The sequence below is a fragment of the Myxocyprinus asiaticus genome, chromosome 22 (assembly GCF_019703515.2).
Source record: "Myxocyprinus asiaticus isolate MX2 ecotype Aquarium Trade chromosome 22, UBuf_Myxa_2, whole genome shotgun sequence".
In the NCBI taxonomy this organism is placed as follows: Eukaryota; Metazoa; Chordata; class Actinopteri; order Cypriniformes; family Catostomidae; genus Myxocyprinus; species Myxocyprinus asiaticus.
Window position 1 is genome coordinate 901,004 of NC_059365.1, and position 18,997 is coordinate 920,000.

At 40.4% G+C, this 18,997-nt stretch overlaps 1 protein-coding gene across 2 annotated transcripts in view; it reads left to right on the forward strand.

The window, feature by feature from the left end:
• nudt6 (nudix (nucleoside diphosphate linked moiety X)-type motif 6) overlaps positions 1–18,997 on the forward strand; it is a 930,254-nt gene that overhangs the window by 494,913 nt on the left and 416,344 nt on the right. Inside the window, exon 1 of one of the 2 annotated variants that reach the window (XM_051649400.1) lies at positions 3,312–3,391. The exons of the other annotated variant lie outside the window; for it this stretch is intronic. The gene's annotated coding sequence lies outside the window, so the exon portion shown is untranslated. Of the gene's footprint in view, positions 1–3,311; positions 3,392–18,997 lie in introns of those variants that run through there. 2 annotated transcript variants of the gene reach the window in all.

Genomic DNA, 18,997 nt, shown 5'->3' on the forward strand with positions numbered 1-18,997 from the left:
AACTGGTTAACATCTCTGTTCATGAGTCTACTATACAGAAAACATTAAACAGGTATGGTGTTCATGGCAGGACATCATGAAGGAAGCCAACATAAACATTGCTGCGCATCTGAAGTTTGCCAAAGACCATCTTGACACTCCACAACACTACTGGGAAATGTTTTGTGGACTGATGAAACTAAGGTTGAATTGTTTGGGAAGAACACACAGCACTATGTATGGCGTAAAATGGGCACCGCATGCCAACATGAAAACATCATCCCAATGGTGAAGTACGGTGGAGGGAGCATCATGATTTGGGGCTGCTTTGCTGCTTCGGAGAGTGGACCGCTTGCCATCATCGAGGGGAAAATGAATTCTCAAGTTTATCAAGATATCCTACAGGATAATGTCAGGGTGGATGTGCACCAGCTGAAGCTCAGTAGAAGCTGAGTGATGCAGCAGGACAATGAGTCTAAACATCGAAGTAAATCCACTACAGAATGACTTCAGAAACAGAAAATCCACCTTTTGGAGTGAAGGATGAGATCACATTTTATGACCAATTAATGCAGAAAACCAGCTAATTCCAAAGGGTTCACATACTTTTTCTCGCCACTCTAATCAAAGCATTTTGTTGGGTAAAACAATGTTGTGATATTTGTGTATGTTACCTTTTCCTTTTATGTTGTTTAATGAATCATTTTGTGTCTGAAAATTGTTTACAGTTTAAATTTGCCTGGAAAGCCTCTAAAAGTCTGTTTAATGCAGGTGTAGATTAAAAGAGAGGTGTAGATTTTATTTTGGTTGTTGTCATGGTGAGGACATGAACACCATAGCAACCACCCAGCAATGCCCTAGCAACCACCCAGAACACCCTAGCAACTGCATAGCATCCACCTAGCAGCTCCCAAGTGACCACCCTGAATACCCTAGCATCCTCCTAGCAACACCCTAGCAACCACCCAGAACACCCTAGCAACTGCATAGCATCCACCTAGCAGCTCCCAAGTGACCACCCTGAATACCCTAGCATCCTCCTAGCAACACCCTAGCAACCACCCAGAACACCCTAGCAACTGCATAGCATCCACCTAGCAGCTCCCAAGTGACCACCCAGAACACCCTAGCATCCTCCTAGCAACACCCTAGCGACCACCCTGAAGACTCTAACAACTGCCTAGTAACAACCTAGCAACAGCCAAGCAACCACCCAGAATGCCCTAGCAACCACCTAGCAACGCATTAGCGACCACTCACAACAGCTTAGCGACCGCCAAGTGACCACCCAGAACACCCTAGCAACTGCATAGCAACATGCCCCAGCCATATTTGACTTCCAGGTGTGTTCATGATACACGCAAAAAAGTAAGAGTTTGCAGACAGTTGGATACTCAGCGCATCTTGTCATTTTTAAAGACCTTCAGAACTATAATACCTGAACCGCATCACAATTTAAAATTACACATTACTGTTGATTTTTATCTTAAAAAGTCATAATGCATTTTTGTGTTGTTGTTCTTTTTCATAAAACAATCTCACCACTAACTTGACTGCTCTTCATATTAAATACATTTATTAGAAGGTGAATTCAATAATTGCCACAGGGGAGTTTGAAACAAACTTCCTACAGTGATGGACATCCACAAATATTCCTTATGAATGAGATTTGAACTCCTGAAACTCTCACTGACGTGAGGAATTTCAACATCCCTGTTTTATCAACGCTCGGCTGTGATGATGAACCACAGACCCCGAGACGCAAACCACACACACTCCATCACAGAGATACAGGAACTGAGAAAAATACATGACGTGTTGAAAAGAAGTAAAAAACAGAAGCGATGATCCTCAAATTCCTGCCCAAACACACACTGACACTGATGTGTGTCTGATATTCTTCACTATTCAATACAAGAATATCTAAAATCACTACAGTCTCCATCAACTTTGTGTTTCTACTAAAATCATAAACAATCCAGCTAACAAAAATATGTTCTAAGAATGTTTTGCTAACATCCCCTTTGAGTTATGAAAACGTTATTTCTGAATGTTCTCTGAACGTTCAAAACATCCAGTTTTTAATATTTTAAGAAAGTTTTCTTCTTGGTTATGCGAGCATTAGAGAAAACGTTTAGGGAACGTTCCATTTTAATATTTTGCTAACGTTATGAGAACGTCACTTTTGAATGTTCTCTGAACGTTCAGAACGTCCAGTTTTTTTTACGTTTTAAGAAAACATTTTCTTGGTTATGCAAACGTTAGAGAAAATGTTAAAGGAACGTTCCATTTTATCATTTTGCAAATATTATGAGAACATTATTTCTGAATGTTCTGTGAACATTACAAATTTCCAGTTTTTTTAATGTTTTAAGAAAAAAATTATTGGTTGTGTGAACGTTAGTAAAAACATTAAGGGAACGTTCCATTTTATCATTTTGCAGACATTTTGAGAACGTCACTTTTGAATGTTCTCTGAACTTTCAAAACGTCCAGTTTTTTTTTTTTTTTTATGTTTTAAGAACGTTTTTCTTGGTTATGCGAACGTAAGAGAAAACGTTTAGGGAACGTTCCATTTTATCATTTTGCAAACGTTATGAGAACGTTTATCAACAACAGTAAACGTTGAAAAAAAAACGTTCTATCAACGTTACTGCAAAAACAGTTTTCATAACTTTGAGAGAACTTTTGAAGAATGTTAGCCAAAGTTCTGATAGTGTTCCCTTTTAGCTGGAAATGAGTCAGTAATTGTCATCCAGAGTTATAAAGTGAATGTAGAGGGCCTAGCTCAGATCTTTTGATCTTGTACGAATTTGATGAGAAATTTTTGAGTTCATACTGAGATATTTGATTGAAGACTTCGCTATCTTGAACTCAAGCAAATCTGAGCACAGTTTGAGACAATGAGCGTGTTTACATGCACGTTCTTACACCGATTATGCTTAATAATCCGACAACGGCGTTCCTTTATCGGTATAAGTTCATAAACGGCGTAAGAATAAATCGATTGACATGGGTAGATTTTTGCCGATTTCATGTGGCAAGTAAACACCTTTACCGATGTTCTCACCAGCTTATCCAATGTGCGCACATGTTGAGCGCAATTCTTTTCATGGTTTGACGTCAAAAGCAGAGAAATTTCGCTATTATTTCAAATCTCATGTAAACACGGTTTTCTTGCTTTGTCAGATTTTTGGGAGCATAGGCAAGCACCCACAGAAAAGCACGAGTCTGACTGCAGTCGCTTTTGCTGGCATGTCCACATTAGTTGTCATAATAATGATGCAAACTTTCACGCTGACTATCACACCTGGAGTCGTGAGTTCGAATCCAGGGTGTGCTGAGTGACTCCAGCCAGGTCTCCTAAGCAACCAAATTGGCCCGGTTGCTAGGGAGGGTAGAGTCACATGGGGTAACCTCCTCGTGGTCGCTATAATGTGGTTCTCGCTCTCGGTGGGGTGCGTGGTGAGTTGTGCGCGGATGCCACGGAATATAGCGTGAAGCCTCCACACGCGCTACGTCTCCACGGTAACATGCTCAACAAGTCACGTGATAAGATGCGTGGATTGACGGTCTCAGACGCAGAGGCAACTGAGATTCGTCACTATGTCACCACAAGGAAATAGAGCACATTGGGAATTGGGCATTCCAAACTGGGGAGAAAAAGGTAAGAAAAACAATGATGCAAACTTTCGTATGTTTACCATGTGTGAGAGTTTATGGATGTTTTTCATGAGGGCATCCAAATATGAACACATTCTTCACAGAAGACTGCTTTAAAAATGGGAGAGGTGGCATATGCAATGTTTATTGCAGCTAAGGTTTACAACTGTCCCGTTTTTGCCAGACACCCCATATTTTATCCCATACAGGACCTCCCGTATTAAAGCAAAAAAGGGTCTGACAGGGAGACTCTTGAAGAGGACTCCCATCCTTAATTGAAGCACTCAAAATGTTCAGGTGTCCCGTATTGTGTGAAACTTTCAACCTTATCACGCTGTGATGGCACGCAGCCGGTGTGTTACCGCACATTAGCGCATCTCTTTGGGTGAGTAAAGCCAATGTCTGTATCACTGCTTTGTCTTCCCTGAAACATACTTGACATAATGGGTGTGTTCCTTTCAGAAGTAACAGTCCCTGTGCCCCTCATAGACTTTATCTTCCACTGTCAGAGGGCTGAAAGATCGGTCATTCTAAACTCACTTTTAATGTAACATTTTATTGAAAATTCTCTTGTAACGATCCTACTGTGTTGCCATCATAATGTTTTCCCTTTGAAGTGCACTGTGTGTGTTCCGTTTGGAATGCAGTATATGTTTTTTCATCGCAACACCTGACAAAACAACCCGTTGCGCAAAATGCATACAAATCTGATCTGACTGATTTTAATCAGATTCCAAACTGATTTGGGGTGTGGGTGGTTGTTTGTTAGGGCACCCACAGGCAGAAACGTAAATCTGTGCCTGTGTTTGGGAGTAATCAGCGTATTGGTGTGCATCTAAACATGCTCATTGTTGAGATCTGTTGTGAAACTCTAGAGGAGACACATGTGAGATTACTGGAGTCTTTTTCTCAGGAGAAACATCTGAGAAGCAGAAGACCTCAGCAAAATACCAGAACTGAGATATTACAGAGATATTAAATCAGACTGCAGAGAATCCGATGTTTGTACAGGGAATTTCCATCCAAAAAAATCAAGCACTTCTAAAATGTTTACTATAATGTAATTCTTTGCAACACATTTTATTTCATTAAAATTGCATGTTTACTTTTAAATGGCTATTAATGAAGAAAAATGCTTTTTTCTTCACATGTGTAGTTACAGCATCCACCAGCAGGAGTGAACTGTCCCATGTTAACCAGCTAACCTTTGAACCCTTGTGTATGACTGTATCACTACTAATAGGTTAATTGATGTTGGTTGGGTTTATTAGTGTTGGCAGGTGATGCAGATTACTGAGAGACTTTAAAACGTCTCAGTTTGTGGCGAGAGAGAGAAAACAATAGTGTAAAAGTTGACAGTGAGTGTAAAAGTATTAGAACAACAGTATGAAATCTTTCAAATCAAAAACACAGAGATCCTGACAATCAAGACCTCTGCCATCAATATCATGAAGCTCTTAAAATGTACAAACAAACTCTATGAGCAAAAAAGGAAGAGCATACAGAACAAGTATTTCAATCAACGGTGGAGTCAATAAATGCCAGTAACTTTTGGAACAATTGGAACACACTCTATAGACCACAACAGGAAGAATTAGCCATTCAAAACGGGAACATATGGAGGACACACTTTGAAAATCTGTACAAAACAACTGAAACAAATCCTGCTCGAAATGAAATAAAAACCAAATTAGAAATCCTGAAAGAAAAAATGAAAGACAATCAGAACCCCCTGGATTTCCCAATCACAGTAAATGCTAACAGACAGACTACATGCATTAAAACCCAACAAGGCATGTGGCATTGATGGAATATTAAACGAAATGATCAAATACACCAATGACAAATTCAAAACCGCAGTAATGAAATTATTCAACATTGTTTTGAGTGTAGGGTATTTTCCCAACACCTGGAATCAAGGCCTAGTTACACCCATCTTTAAACAACGAGACGAATTTGAGCCAAACAATTACAGAGGCATATGTGTCAATAATATTCTGTTCAATTATTCATATAAGATTGCAGAACTTTCTTAAAACCCACAAAATCCTGTTTAAAAGTCAAATTGGATTTTTGCCCAAACACAGAACCTCTGACCACATTTACACCCTCCACAAGATTATTAATAAACATGTACACCAAAACAAAACCAAAGTCTTTGCTTGCTTTGTTGACTTTGAGAAGGCTTTTGATTCAATCTGGCTCAAAGGACTCTTCCCAAAACTACTGGAAAATGGGATTGGAGGGAAAACATTTGATTTAATTAGCTCCATGTATAAAAACAATACATGTGCTGTAAAAAAAAAAAAAAAAAATAGGGAACAAACGAACTGAATTTTTCTCTCAACAACGAGGAGTCAGACAAGGTTGACCATTGTGCCCCACTCTATTTAACATTTATATAAACGAATTAGCCAAAGCATTAAATAATTCGACTGGGGTAGAGGTGGAGAGAGAGAGAGAGAGAGAGAGAGAGAGAGAGAGAGGGTAGAGGTGGAGAGAGAGATAGAGAGAGATAGAGAGAGAGATAGAGAGAGAGAGATAGAGAGGGTAGAGGTGGAGAGAGAAAGAGAGAGATAGAGAGGGAAGAGGTGGAGAGAGAGAGAGAGAGGGTAGAGGTGGAGAGAGAGATAGAGAGAGATAGAGAGAGAGAGATAGAGAGGGTAGAGGTGGAGAGAGAAAGAGAGAGATAGAGAGGGAAGAGGTGGAGAGAGAGAGAGAGAGGGTAGAGGTGGGGAGAGAGAGAGAGAGAACGAGAGAGAGGGTAGGGTGGAGAGAGAGAGAGACAGAGAGAGGGGGTAGAGGTGGAGAGAGAGAGAGAGAGAGAGAGAGAGAGAGAGGGTAGAGGTGGAGAGAGAAAGAGAGAGATAGAGAGGGAAGAGGTGGAGAGAGAGAGAGAGAGGGTAGAGGTGGGGAGAGAGAGAGAGAACGAGAGAGAGGGTAGGGTGGAGAGAGAGAGAGACAGAGAGAGGGGGTAGAGGTGGAGAGAGAGAGAGAGAGAGAGAGAGAGAGAGAGAGGGTAGAGGTGGAGAGAGAAAGAGAGAGATAGAGAGGGAAGAGGTGGAGAGAGAGAGAGAGAGGGTAGAGGTGGGGAGGGAGAGAGAGAGAGAAAGAGAGAGAGGGTAGGGGTGGAGAGAGAGAGAGACAGAGAGAGGGGGTAGAGGTGGAGAGAGAGAGAGAGAGAGAGAGGGGGTAGAGGGGGGTAGAGGTGGAGAGAAAGACAGAGAGAGGGTAGAGATTGAGAGAGAGAGAGGGAGTAGAGGTGGAGAGAGAGAGGGTAGAGGTGGAGAGAGAGAGGGGGGGTAGAGGTGGAGAGAGAGAGAGAGAAAGAGAGAGAGGGTAGAGGTGGAGAGAGAGAGGGGGTAGAGGTGGAGAGAGAGAGAGAGAGAGAGAGGGTAGAGGTGGAGAGAGAGAGAGAAAGGGTAGAGGGGGGTAGAGGTGGAGAGAGAGAGAGTGTAGAGATGGAGAGAGAGAGAGAGAGAGAGGGTAGAGGGGTAGATGTGGAGAGAGAGAGAGAGAGAGAGAGAGAGAGAGGGGGAGAGAGAGGGAGTAGAGGTGGAGAGAGAGAGAGAGAGAGAGAGAGAGAGAGAGAGAGAGAGAGAGAGGGAGAGAGAGAGGGAGTAGAGGTGGAGAGAGAGAGAGAGAGAGAGATAGAGAGAGAGAGAGAGAGATAGAGAGAGAGAGAGAAAGAGAGAGAGGGTAGAGGTGGAGAGGGAGAGAGAGAGAGAGGGGGGGTTGAGGTGGAGAGAGAGAGAGAGAGAGAGGGTAGAGGGGGGTAGAGGTGGAGAGAGAGAGAGAGTGTAGAGATGGAGAGAGAGAGAGAGAAGGTAGAGGGGTAGATGTGGAGAGAGAGAGAGAGAGAGAGAGAGGGAGAGAGAGGGAGTAGAGGTGGAGAGAGAGAGAGAGAGAGAGAGAGAGAGAGAGAGAGAGAGAGAGAGGGAGAGAGAGGGAGTAGAGGTAGAGAGAGAGAGATAGAGAGAGAGAGAGAGAGATAGAGATAGAGATAGAGAGAGAGAGAGAGAGAGAGAGGGAGAGAGAGGGAGTAGAGGTGGAGAGAGAGATAGAGAGAGAGATAGAGAGAGAGAGATAGAGAGAGAGAGGGGGAGAGAGAGAGAGAGATAGAGAGAGAGAGATAGAGAGAGAGAGATAGAGATAGTGAGTTCCACTTGTTAATTTAGGTTTCGTTTGTTTTAATTTTCTCAAGTGAGTTGGACTGTCTTGAATTAGAGCTGCGTCTCAGAGTTAATTAGTTAAACAATGGCAAGAGAATGAATTTTCAATGTGTTTTAACTGAAGCCAATAAAGAACAGCGGAGCTTCAATGACATAAAACCACAGAAACCATCAACTCTTAAAATGACTCCCTTTACATCTACACTGCTCACAAACCTATTACTTGGGCAACCGATTCAATGATATTTCAAGAGTGTTCATTGTTTTATTAGAGACAAACGGCTGATTTCGTGTTTAGTCCGTTTTAGTGTGAATTAAACTGCCTCAGCAGCTCTCATCTGAAGACTAAACATCCTGTGTGTATATTTATTTAGTTAAATTTAGATTTAAAAAATGATTTACATTCATTTATTATTATTGTTTTAAACTTTTATAGTGTTCATACAGTCGTGCTTAATTTACAAACAATTCAACATCTCACTGACAACTGAAATTTGGCCAATTCAAGCAAAATGTTTCTCTTGAGTATATTTTCCAGGCAACTGACTGATTTAGTTTAGTCTCTGTTCCTCCAACAATGAACTGGAACACAGACACACTCCACACATCACTACAACTTGGAACTCATGAAAACGAAAGGAAACTATAAAATTCAGTGAGATTTCACAGTTTGAACAAGTGTACAAACTAAGGCACTCTACACAACTACATGAAAGCAGATATTTCCAACTACACAAACTTGATTTCGTCAATCGTTGCGTTTGAAGTACACTTCACCGCAAGGGGAGATTTAACGGTCTTATACGGTCAGTTTTCAGATTCAGGTCAACAACTGCCGTGGCGGAGCAACAATTTGAAGAGAATCTTGCTGAACAAGTTCTGAGCACGGTATGGGACGGTTACAGTGTTTCCACTTGGGCACGGTTCAATTATAAACCGTTCTTGGCCCAGAAATCTCAGCACGGTTAGCTAACCGTCCTCAACTATGCTGGTTGAATGGCTTTAGTATGTGGTGACTCACAATCGTCAATTTGTCAACACCAAGGTAACTTTTATAATGCTTTCAGTTGTTTTTAGCTCACCAAGTTTGCCAATATTTGGCTGAAGTTAATACAATATAGTGTATGTTTAGTGTATCGTCATGATTTTATGGTGATGATGGTTTAACTAGTATTGTAGCATACATTATTTTGTTTACACGCCTATTTCATCAGGGATGCAGATTACGAGCTAATTAAAACAAGATATATCAATATATTCTTATATACTATTCTCATAGAACTTTTCTCTTTCTGCATGTTCATGTCCGGTGGCATACATGATCCCTCATGATGATAAACCTCTCGCCTTTTTCTCTTTTCTGTGGACTAGTTGAGTAAAACCAGGGGGTAAAAAGCAGTCCTTAAAACTGTAATATGTGATCACCCTCCATTAGCGCACTCACTCCAATGTTTACGTTCATGCCGTCGCCACAGACAGATCTGTTACGTACATTCTCCTGATTTCACCGCAGCACAGTGGAAAAAGAAACCATAACTGCGCCAACTGGCCCAGATCGGCGGGGAACAGGACGGTTTTGCGATTAGAACTGTTCGGCCCAATGGTGGAAAAGCGGCTAATGTAACGTTCTGATTTATATTTATTCAATATCAAAATATTGATTAAAACATTGTTCAGTCCAGTTATGGCCTTTATACCCAATATTTGTCTGTTATGCTTCCAAAGTCTCCTGTGCGCTTCAAATGAGCACCGATGTAGACGTTCCAAATCAGTCACTCAAAAAGTTTTCATTTCCATTAGTATGCTACCTTTGAAGCCAACTGGCTTCGTAGACAGCAGCTAGGCTGCTCACTAGGTTTTAGAACGGAGCCAATGTTTACTGAACTTTCCAAAGGCTTGTAGAGTGAAATCGTAGTAGAGCGTTCCCAGAAGACACTCGTGGCATCAGCTAAAGCGTTTATATCTCACAAAGTCAGTGGAATGAAAGAGTTTTCATCCAATGTCAGCAGACCACACTGCAGGAATCTTGACGCAGGTGCTGGAATTGGAGGATCTTCATAAGCAGGAGGTGTTTGGATCGGGAGGTTCCTCTAACAACTGGCTGAAATCAAACAAGAGTTCATTAAAGTCATTAAACTTGATAGTGCAAAGGAGCTTAATATTTCCGAACAACCACAGACTGCAGTTATTGAACTCATAACGTAAACAATGAATGTATTAACCTCGGGCGACCCTGCGTCCACATGCGTGGACATTGTATTTTGGCTTTGCTATACGCAATGCATAATTTGACTGATCTCAGTTCAGGAGACTCAGTGCTGTCAATAAAGGGTTAAACTTTCAACATACGGAGTCATGTGACCAAACAACAGCCAAGTTTGTCTTTGGGAGAAACGCCAACAAAACTACATCTGTTAAAAAACCTAATTAAGTTTTTACATTGAAACCTGTTTGACTCAAAAGATTAGAGTCTCTAGTTTCATCCAATATGCCATTTTTAACATTTGAACGATTAATTGCGAAATGCCACGCTGATAAACACAATGTACACTAATGTGTACAATAGCACCAGGTTTTCATTAGAAATCATATTGACTGTGTGTTTTCACGTTTATAATCAATGGGTGCATCCAAAAGCTGGAAACATGTGTCTTTCAGAGGCTTTATATGGAGTTAGGATGAAAATAAGGTGCATTTCAAACTGTTCTGAGACCAGTGCAGACAGACAGCACACTGGAGGTTAAGTCATTCACTAAATAGGGAGCAAGGGAGCATCCTATAGCTCTCTATGCAGTTAAGTGCATTCACTCCTAAAATCTGATCAAAAGTTCAGTTTCAGGCTGCAGATGATGTTTGGATCACTCAACATGTTTGACAGACATGTGACAATGATAATCAGTACATAGATTCAGAATTTATAATGTATCATTTTATTTTAACATGATTGACAGTGATTGGATGATGCTGGACATTACTTTGAATCTGAATTAATTATGCTAATTTATGATGTAATGTCTGTAATGTGAATAATCAACACTCCTGGAAAAATCATAAACTATTTTATGAAACAAAAATCAGACTTTCTATAACTTAGTGTTCATTAAAATGTCACAACTTAGTCCCGATGACCACATATGAGGACATCGATTTTTAGGAAAACTATTTGAATTGTTTTCATGCGTCCTGACACGTCAACTTCTGACTTGATGTACTGTAGGTTTATGGCAGGACTGTTTGACTAGCTTTAAAGTCAACCCTATAAGAAAACAAATATTTGTTGGCTTTAAAAGTAATAACGTGCTCTACCTCTTAAACAACTTTACCTGGATGAAATGAAATCCCCTTGTTGAATATTCTCTGTAAATGGAAATATGTTACATTAATAAGAGAAATAATATGGGTTGTGAACGCTGTTTCGTGTTGACTTTTTAAAACGTTTTGTTTGATCCATTCAGATGAGCTGAAATTTAAAACCCACCTCAGTGTTTGATAAAGCTGATCCTGACACACACATTGATATTTTGCTTCGTTCATGAAGCTTATGAAGGGGAGAGGGAATTTTATTAGAATGCTGTCATGTGAATCTTTCTAAAGCCGCTCGTATGATCCATGGAGCTCGTTGAGTGATTCCAGCTGTTGACGCTCCGGTTCCGATCCAGAACTGTGAAGGTTTTGGACCACAGTGTGTGTGGCCTCAAAATTAAAGCAACAGCGTGCACACACACACAGAAGAACCACTCAAATACCCCCTGATATTAAAAGAGCGTGAAACCGACACCAGCGGCTTTTTCTGCTCTAAAGTCTGTTGACCTTCTGAAAATACAGGAAATCTTGTGAAGAAAGAGATGCAGAATATGACAGCAGCTCAGAGTCAAACGGTTCATCTAATGAACACAATCAAACTGAGCTGTTTGCAACCTATTTTACTTACAAACTGTGTATTTTTTAGTTAAACGGATGAAAATGTAGGGCAGGATGTGTAGGGAATTGATTGGCGAATCTCACACAGTCAGTGTTTGGGATTGACAACAGTATTAACAGGTGTGACTCTCATTGTCCTGTTTTAGGGGCCGTTTACACAACAACGTTTTCAACTAAAAACGGAAAACTTTTTATGCGTTTTGGCTGTTCGTTTACACGCCAACACCGTTTTGGGGCCTGAAAATGCAAACTTTTGAAAACGGGTTTCAAAGTGCACGTTTTTGAAAACGATGCCGTTATCGTCTCCGTGTAAACATACAAAAACGCGAATTTGTGAAAACGATGACGTCATGCGCACGCGTATTATGTGTTCAGTCTATAGGCATGCGCGCGAGTACTTCAAAACAACGCGCAAGACATTCAAAACTACAATGGCGAACTACAGGACAGCTGACCATGACTTGATAAACATTTTTTTGCTCTTTTACTCACACACTGCTATGTTATGATATTGAAACACTTTTACTCTAACGCATCATTTGAAAAACTAATTTTTTTTACGCTTTTATTACATACCCACTTATATTTACACACTTTTTCCAACATGTTTAGCTTCTGCGGTATCTCAAAAGAAACCTGATAGAGGTTTGGACTTTGGACTCGGAAGACCGCGGTTCGAGACCAGCCTGTGATGAGGAGGAGGGCGGGGCCATGACTACACACACCCAGCCCCCAATCAGGCTAATCAGCCAAGGAGAGGAATAAATGCAGCAGGATGCGGCTGCCGTGTGTGCATTTTATGTTGTGTGTCTTTCACCAGCTCATGTCTCGTCACTCTCTCGAACTGCCGCATCCCGCTGCACTTATTCCTCCCCTTGGCTGATTAGCCGATTGGGGGCCGGGCGTGCGTAGTCACTCCTAACACGAATGTGTCATAGAAGTGACTCGAAATGACGTGGTTGCTTCAGAAAATTTACTTTTCATGTCACATTTGCTTTTAAAACACTATCGGTTAGGTTTAGGTGTTGATTTAGGAAAAGAATGTCTGTTCTGTTCACCTCTCATTTATTTTTTAGGACACTATCGGTTATGTTTAGGTGTTGGTTTAGGTCCGGAAGTACATTTTACTCAAACCATCTAAAATTCACCTTAAAAACCTTGTCTGATTTTGAAACCATTTCACTCGCTTTTGGTGCCCCCCGCTGGACGTTTCATTGGGAAACTGCAGCCGAACGTGTCATAAAGCACGTCATTTTGTTTTGCCAAAATATGGCCATGGTCACGCTTGCATGTGAGTGTTTAAAAGCAGCCGGCTGGAAGTTACATAGCGCACAGCGCAATTGAGTCTGTACTCTGTTCCACCAGTACAGTGGAAAGAACCAAAAGTACGGGTGTTTTTGCCATTTGGGAGTGCTATAAATAGTCATTACTGCATTTAATTTACTTTCTTTTACCCTTGTGCTATCCAGAAAAGATCTTGGGCTACAGTCCGCTCAGACCAAGTCAAGTGTAGCCCCTGAACAATTACGAATTCTGAATGAATCAGTAAAAAAAGCCTGCTGTCAGTATTCCACAACATTAGAGTCTTCAGTGTTTTCTGTTGCTTGGTATTTCAAGGGATAGGCGACAAAAATGATGTCCATTTGAGGATCTCCCATCAATTGGTTTTCAGGTCGAATTAAAGACGACTGCTGAATTCACACATAGGACAGAATGTTTGTTTATTGAAGAAAACACTCATTTGTATGCTCCTTTATCTAAATTTAGCCTCTTAAGTCGTGTGTTTAGTGTTAACGGAAACATGTCCTCACCTACAGAGTTCACAAACGTCCAGTCGAGAGAGTTTCCACGCTCAGCTCTGAATGGAAATTACGGTTAAGTCATATTTGGCATTTTAATGCTCATGTGACTTCAACAGTGACCAAAGAAAACCGTAAAAGCTGAGAAAAGTATTACGGTGTATTATTTTAACCTTCCTTTCTGGAACTGTGGATTATAAATTGGATTTACATGAATTAAGGCATGTAAAAACAACAGAGCCGAACCCACAGCACAGAACAAAGCAGACGGACGCTTATTCTTCTGTTTTTCTGTCTGAAGAGGATGAATGTTTTTTGTGTGTGTGTGTGAGAAGATGATGGTTCAACAGAGCTGTTAAAGGTGAAGGTTGAATTCTGGAAGTCAATCTAAAGTTTTTTTTCTTCGGACTTCGATGAAAACTGACTGACCAATGAGAAGTGCTTTTTGTCATTTTTCCAGAGTTACTGCAGCTGCTCAACCCAACGCGTTGGTGGCACTAATCAACTGGCAAACACTGGCATCGGACGTGCAGCTGGTACACACCCCTGAAAATTATATACTTAAAAATAACCCTTTGTAAGTATGCTTGTGGTGTTTTGTATTAATGTGAAGTATTTAATATGTATATCAAGGTCCCTGTATATTCTCATGGAATTAAAAATAGCAGCTAGGTTCGGCAATTCGTTTGCACTTAGCTCAAATTAAAATATCCCATAAGGCGCTTCCCTTGTGTCCTTGTAGTTCCTGATGTTGTGTTTGTTTTGTGTTCATCCAAAACTGTGTTTTCATAACTTTAACCCCTAACCAAAACTCCATCCCTAAACCTAACCATAGAGTGTAACACCGTGCAGTACCCAGAGCGTAAACATAACCGTGAAACTCATGTTAAAAGCTCTGTGTAATATGGAAGAAAAAAACAGTTCGGGGTTCCAAACGCGATATAAAGGGACGGTCACACTACACTTCGTGCTCCATTCACATCCATTCAAATGCAGAAAACCAAAGTTCAAGTTTGGTGAAATTTTGGCGAATCTGGATGACACGTGACCAATGTAAAAGATCGAAATGTCACACACTGACCTCTTGGCTCAATTCAAAGAATATATTTCAAAGCTGCATGTTTTTATTGTTGCTGAAAAGTGAGTAGACGGTATTTTCAACCGTTTTTAATATTATATTTATTGTTTTGGAAGTGTTTATGTAATGGGGGCTAGCTGATAGATGGGTAAAAACCTCACTCTCCTGACCTCAAGAGGTGCACTAGTGATTGACGCTAGAGCCTTTAGCCTCCTTGTTAGTGCACCCGCCTCCCATGCTGGAGATGCCAGTTCAAGTCCCGTACAGAGCGGGTAGAACAGGAGTGTCACAGTGGTGCTGTGACCCGGATGGGAGTGAGGTTTAGGGGGGTGATAGATAGCTGTGCAATATGTATAAACCTCACTCTCCTGACCTCAAGAGGTGAACTAGCGACTGACATTAGAGGCTGTGGCCTTTAGCCTCCTTGTTAGCACACCCCCCTTCCATGCCGGAGATGCCGGTTCGGCGTTACATTTACTACAACCAGAAGCCCTTCTGCTTGACATCATATCCTGGTCCGTCACGTTGTCCGAAAAAATGTAGCATGTTCAAAGCCTAGTGTGACCGCCCCCTTAAGGCAACGTTTCACAAAAACCTAGGGGTATGGCCAAAAACCCTTGAATAACCAACAACCAAACCCCAACCCCCCCAAAAGAATTGCCACCAGAGTGAGCCGAAGAGTGGCACACCCCATTAAAATAGGCGAATATACTGTATAAGGATAATGATCGATAGCTCTTAAAGGGGTTCTCTACGAAGTTACAAATGTTCTTTCCTGTATCACATGCATTTCCTAAAATTGCACTTCATGAGAGCCAGTTGTCCTTTTGTCTTTGAAGACTGTAGTGTACACCTTTTTATGAAATCTTCAGTTTTTTGGCAATTTCAAGCATTGTATAGCCTTCATTCCTCAAAACAATGATTGACTGATGAGTTTCTAGAGAAAGCTGTTTCTTTTTTGCCATTTTTGACCTAATATTGACCTTAAGACATGCCAGTCTATTGGATACTGTGGCAACTCAAAAACCAAATGATCAATTTAGCATGATTACTCAAGGATAAGGTGTTGGAGTGATGGTGCTGTTTTTTACATCAGTACTGTCCTGACTATACTTTGTGATCAGTTAAATGCCATTTTGGTGAATTAAAGTATCAGTTTCCTTCCGAAACAGCAAAATCTGTACATTATTCCAAACTTTTGGCTGCCAGTGTAGCAGTGTAGAGTTATGTACAGGCAAGCACTCTGACTTTCTTAAAAACGTACAACGCTGGTTATTTTCCCAATTCCATTTTGTGACACCAGTGGTGCATAAATGACACACTACAGCTTTAAATGATTATCTGAACTGTTCAAAAAGACAGACATTTTTATTTAATTAAGATTCATTTTAATGTGCTTACTAATTCTTTATTTTCTAAATGATCGAGCATTTCGGTAATGTCAAAATACAAAACAAACACAGTCAAATACACTGACAGAGATGCACAATCTGAGCTTAAACTAACATTTTAACACACAGACACGCAGCTCCCCAAAATAACATAAGATGTGGACGTGGAAGCACAAAGGAAAATATTTACCCACCGTTTTAATTGGGCGGCAATTTCACTATAAAATGAAACATCTCAATCATAATTTAAACAAACAAGAAACTAATGTGATTTTTTTTAAGCACGCATGAAGATAGATTTCTAAAAATGACACAAACGGCAACAATATGGAAGCAATTGATGCTAATTAGACTTTATTTATGCTTCAATAATTGGCTGCATTTGAATTGTTTGTGCTTTTTCTTCAACAGTCTTTGATCAGAAGTGTTGTCTTTCAGTCTCTCTCTCTGTGGAGCGTGTCCGGGTCTATACAGACACTATTAACATGAGACTCTGGGTGTTCTTCACCCGTTTAACCTGTTAAACTGAAGAGTCTCTCTCTCTCTCTCTCTTCTGAAAGGGTTTTATTAGCTGAACTGCCACGGTTTGTTATAGATGTTGTTATCTTCACACAGCTGTCAAGAGTGAACAAGAGAGACGTGTTTTACAGACTGTTTCCCAAATCACACGCTATCAAATAAAACAATTTCCTTGTATAAATTGATAGTCGGTCGCTCTGTTCAAACAGTAAAAAATGTCTTAAAGATTTTTTCAAGACTTGATAGTTTTTAAAAGACAAGAAATAGCATTGATATCTCCTGTAATGTGATGTTTTTTGAGTGAAACACAATATTCAGTGAGATTTTATGCAGCAGGATTTGATTGGACTGTGAAAAGTGGGCTATGATATGATTGGTTAATATTGCTTTCCCTGCCCATGTGGCCTTCATTACATCATCAGAAAAGATGAGTTGTTAGAGACGCACAGAAAAACAATACATTAATGAATGTTCGCCCACTTGCGTGAATACATTCATCAATGGGTGCTGGGTTGGCATCATGGGTTGGTGGGGCACCAGGGGGCAGTGCCCCCCTCAGCCAGACCACTGTGCCCCCTCTGTCAAAATGTTGTATTTTTTTCGATGTTATGTTACACTCTCATTAGTAATTTTAGCTACTGTTTACTGCTTAATTTTCAGCAGTGTCACATCTTAGGGTAAAGTGGCAAATCCGTGCCACCTTCGAAATTTCAAATGCCCCCTCTGGTAAATTATCCTCTCTCCGACTCTGAATGGGTGATTCTTCAACTAACTTTTAAACACTGCGGATTTCTAGAAATAAAGTTTTGTTTAAACATGTTTCACACTCTCACTAGTTGATTTAATTCATCTACTATCAATGTCCATCAGTGTGTGTTCATGCATCACAGGAGATTTGTGTCATTTTTGTGTCATTTCCGGCACATCTCAAATTCTGTTTTGTGTTTAATAGAATTCTGTGCTGGAAATGACACTGATGGAAATGACATTTTTAACCTTTTTCAAGACTCCTTTGTCTTGCTAAGATTTAATGTGTCCTCAATACACACTATTAAATCATATTTACATACTTGTTGCGTAATTCGGCAAAATTACAGCTTGATTGGAAATGACGGCCAATAAAATGTGATATTTTCTTTGTTTTGTCTCAGATTTCATCTCAAGCATGCTCTTCACTGTCACTTTTGTCCACTCGGTTAATAAGTACACTAAATTTTGACAGGGGCAAAATTGGTGTGCTCGAAATGACATCACAAATGTGTGACAGTTGTAATTTTTGACAAACTGATAGAAATCATTTTCACACCATAAATATTGAAATTGTTGGTTTTAGTTTTAAACATGTAAAACATTTCATATTAAAGGTCTGGGTCTCTAAATTAGTCAAATCTACACATAAAATGCATTTCAGAAGTACAGAATAAATAAAGACATGGTAAAAAGTTTCAGAGTAAGTTTTAATGTGAACGTAATACAAAAAGTTAATCTGTTTTAATAAATCACCCCATGGGTCATAAAACACCCGTACATTCACGCATACATGAGGTATATCTAAATATCACATCTTTTCTGCAACCTAAGGCACTTATTACACTAAAACAATCAACTCCCATTTTCTCTCTAATGTCTACTTTTAAGTTCTTGAACATTAAAGATTAGTTGAAAATTCAAAATTCATTAATGAAAATTCAGTCATTGTTTACTCACCCCTGTGTTGTTTCTTTCTTTCTTATGTCATACAGTGGCAGTTTATGGTGACCACCTCTTCAAGCTTCTAATAACATTAGATTTGGTGAGAAATGAACCGAAGTCTAACGCATTAAGTAAAACTCTTGACTAACGGTTGATCTCATGTGTGCATTCATGAGTCTGCACGCGAACTTTAGAGCTCTTTGTACAAGAGCAACAGTAGTTACAGTAGGGGCGTTCAAGCGAAAACCCGTTTTGTTTCACTTCAACAGGAACACCAGCAATATTAACAACAGAATACACAACACAGCTGCACACAAAACAGAGAACAGAACTTACTAAACATGTCTGAAAAGTTTGTAGTCTAAGAATTGATGCATTTCTATGCCCAGCCTTATTTTTTTAAACCGGAGTCCTCAATAAAACAGAGAGATGGGGCTTAAGGTAGCTACAGTCACATTGTGTCCTACTCAGATGCCAAAAGACACACAATAAAAGTGATCTTTTCTATGTTAATCCGAGTTCTCCTATGTTGTCCTAAGCAGCTGCGGTGAGCAACAGGACATTCTGTCGATCGGTTGGTTTCTATATTTGCAATTGCGCCAGGTAACCTGTCCGCACTGGCACCGATGCAAAATGTGATGCATGGTGCGAGCACGAGGCGATCGTCTGTGTTCCGCGACTGCTTTCGGGTCCTTGATTAAGGTATAATGTGCGAGTGAGGGCAGCCGGTGGAGTTTCTGGTGCCCCCCTTGGGAGTTTGTGCCCTACGCAGACTGCATAATA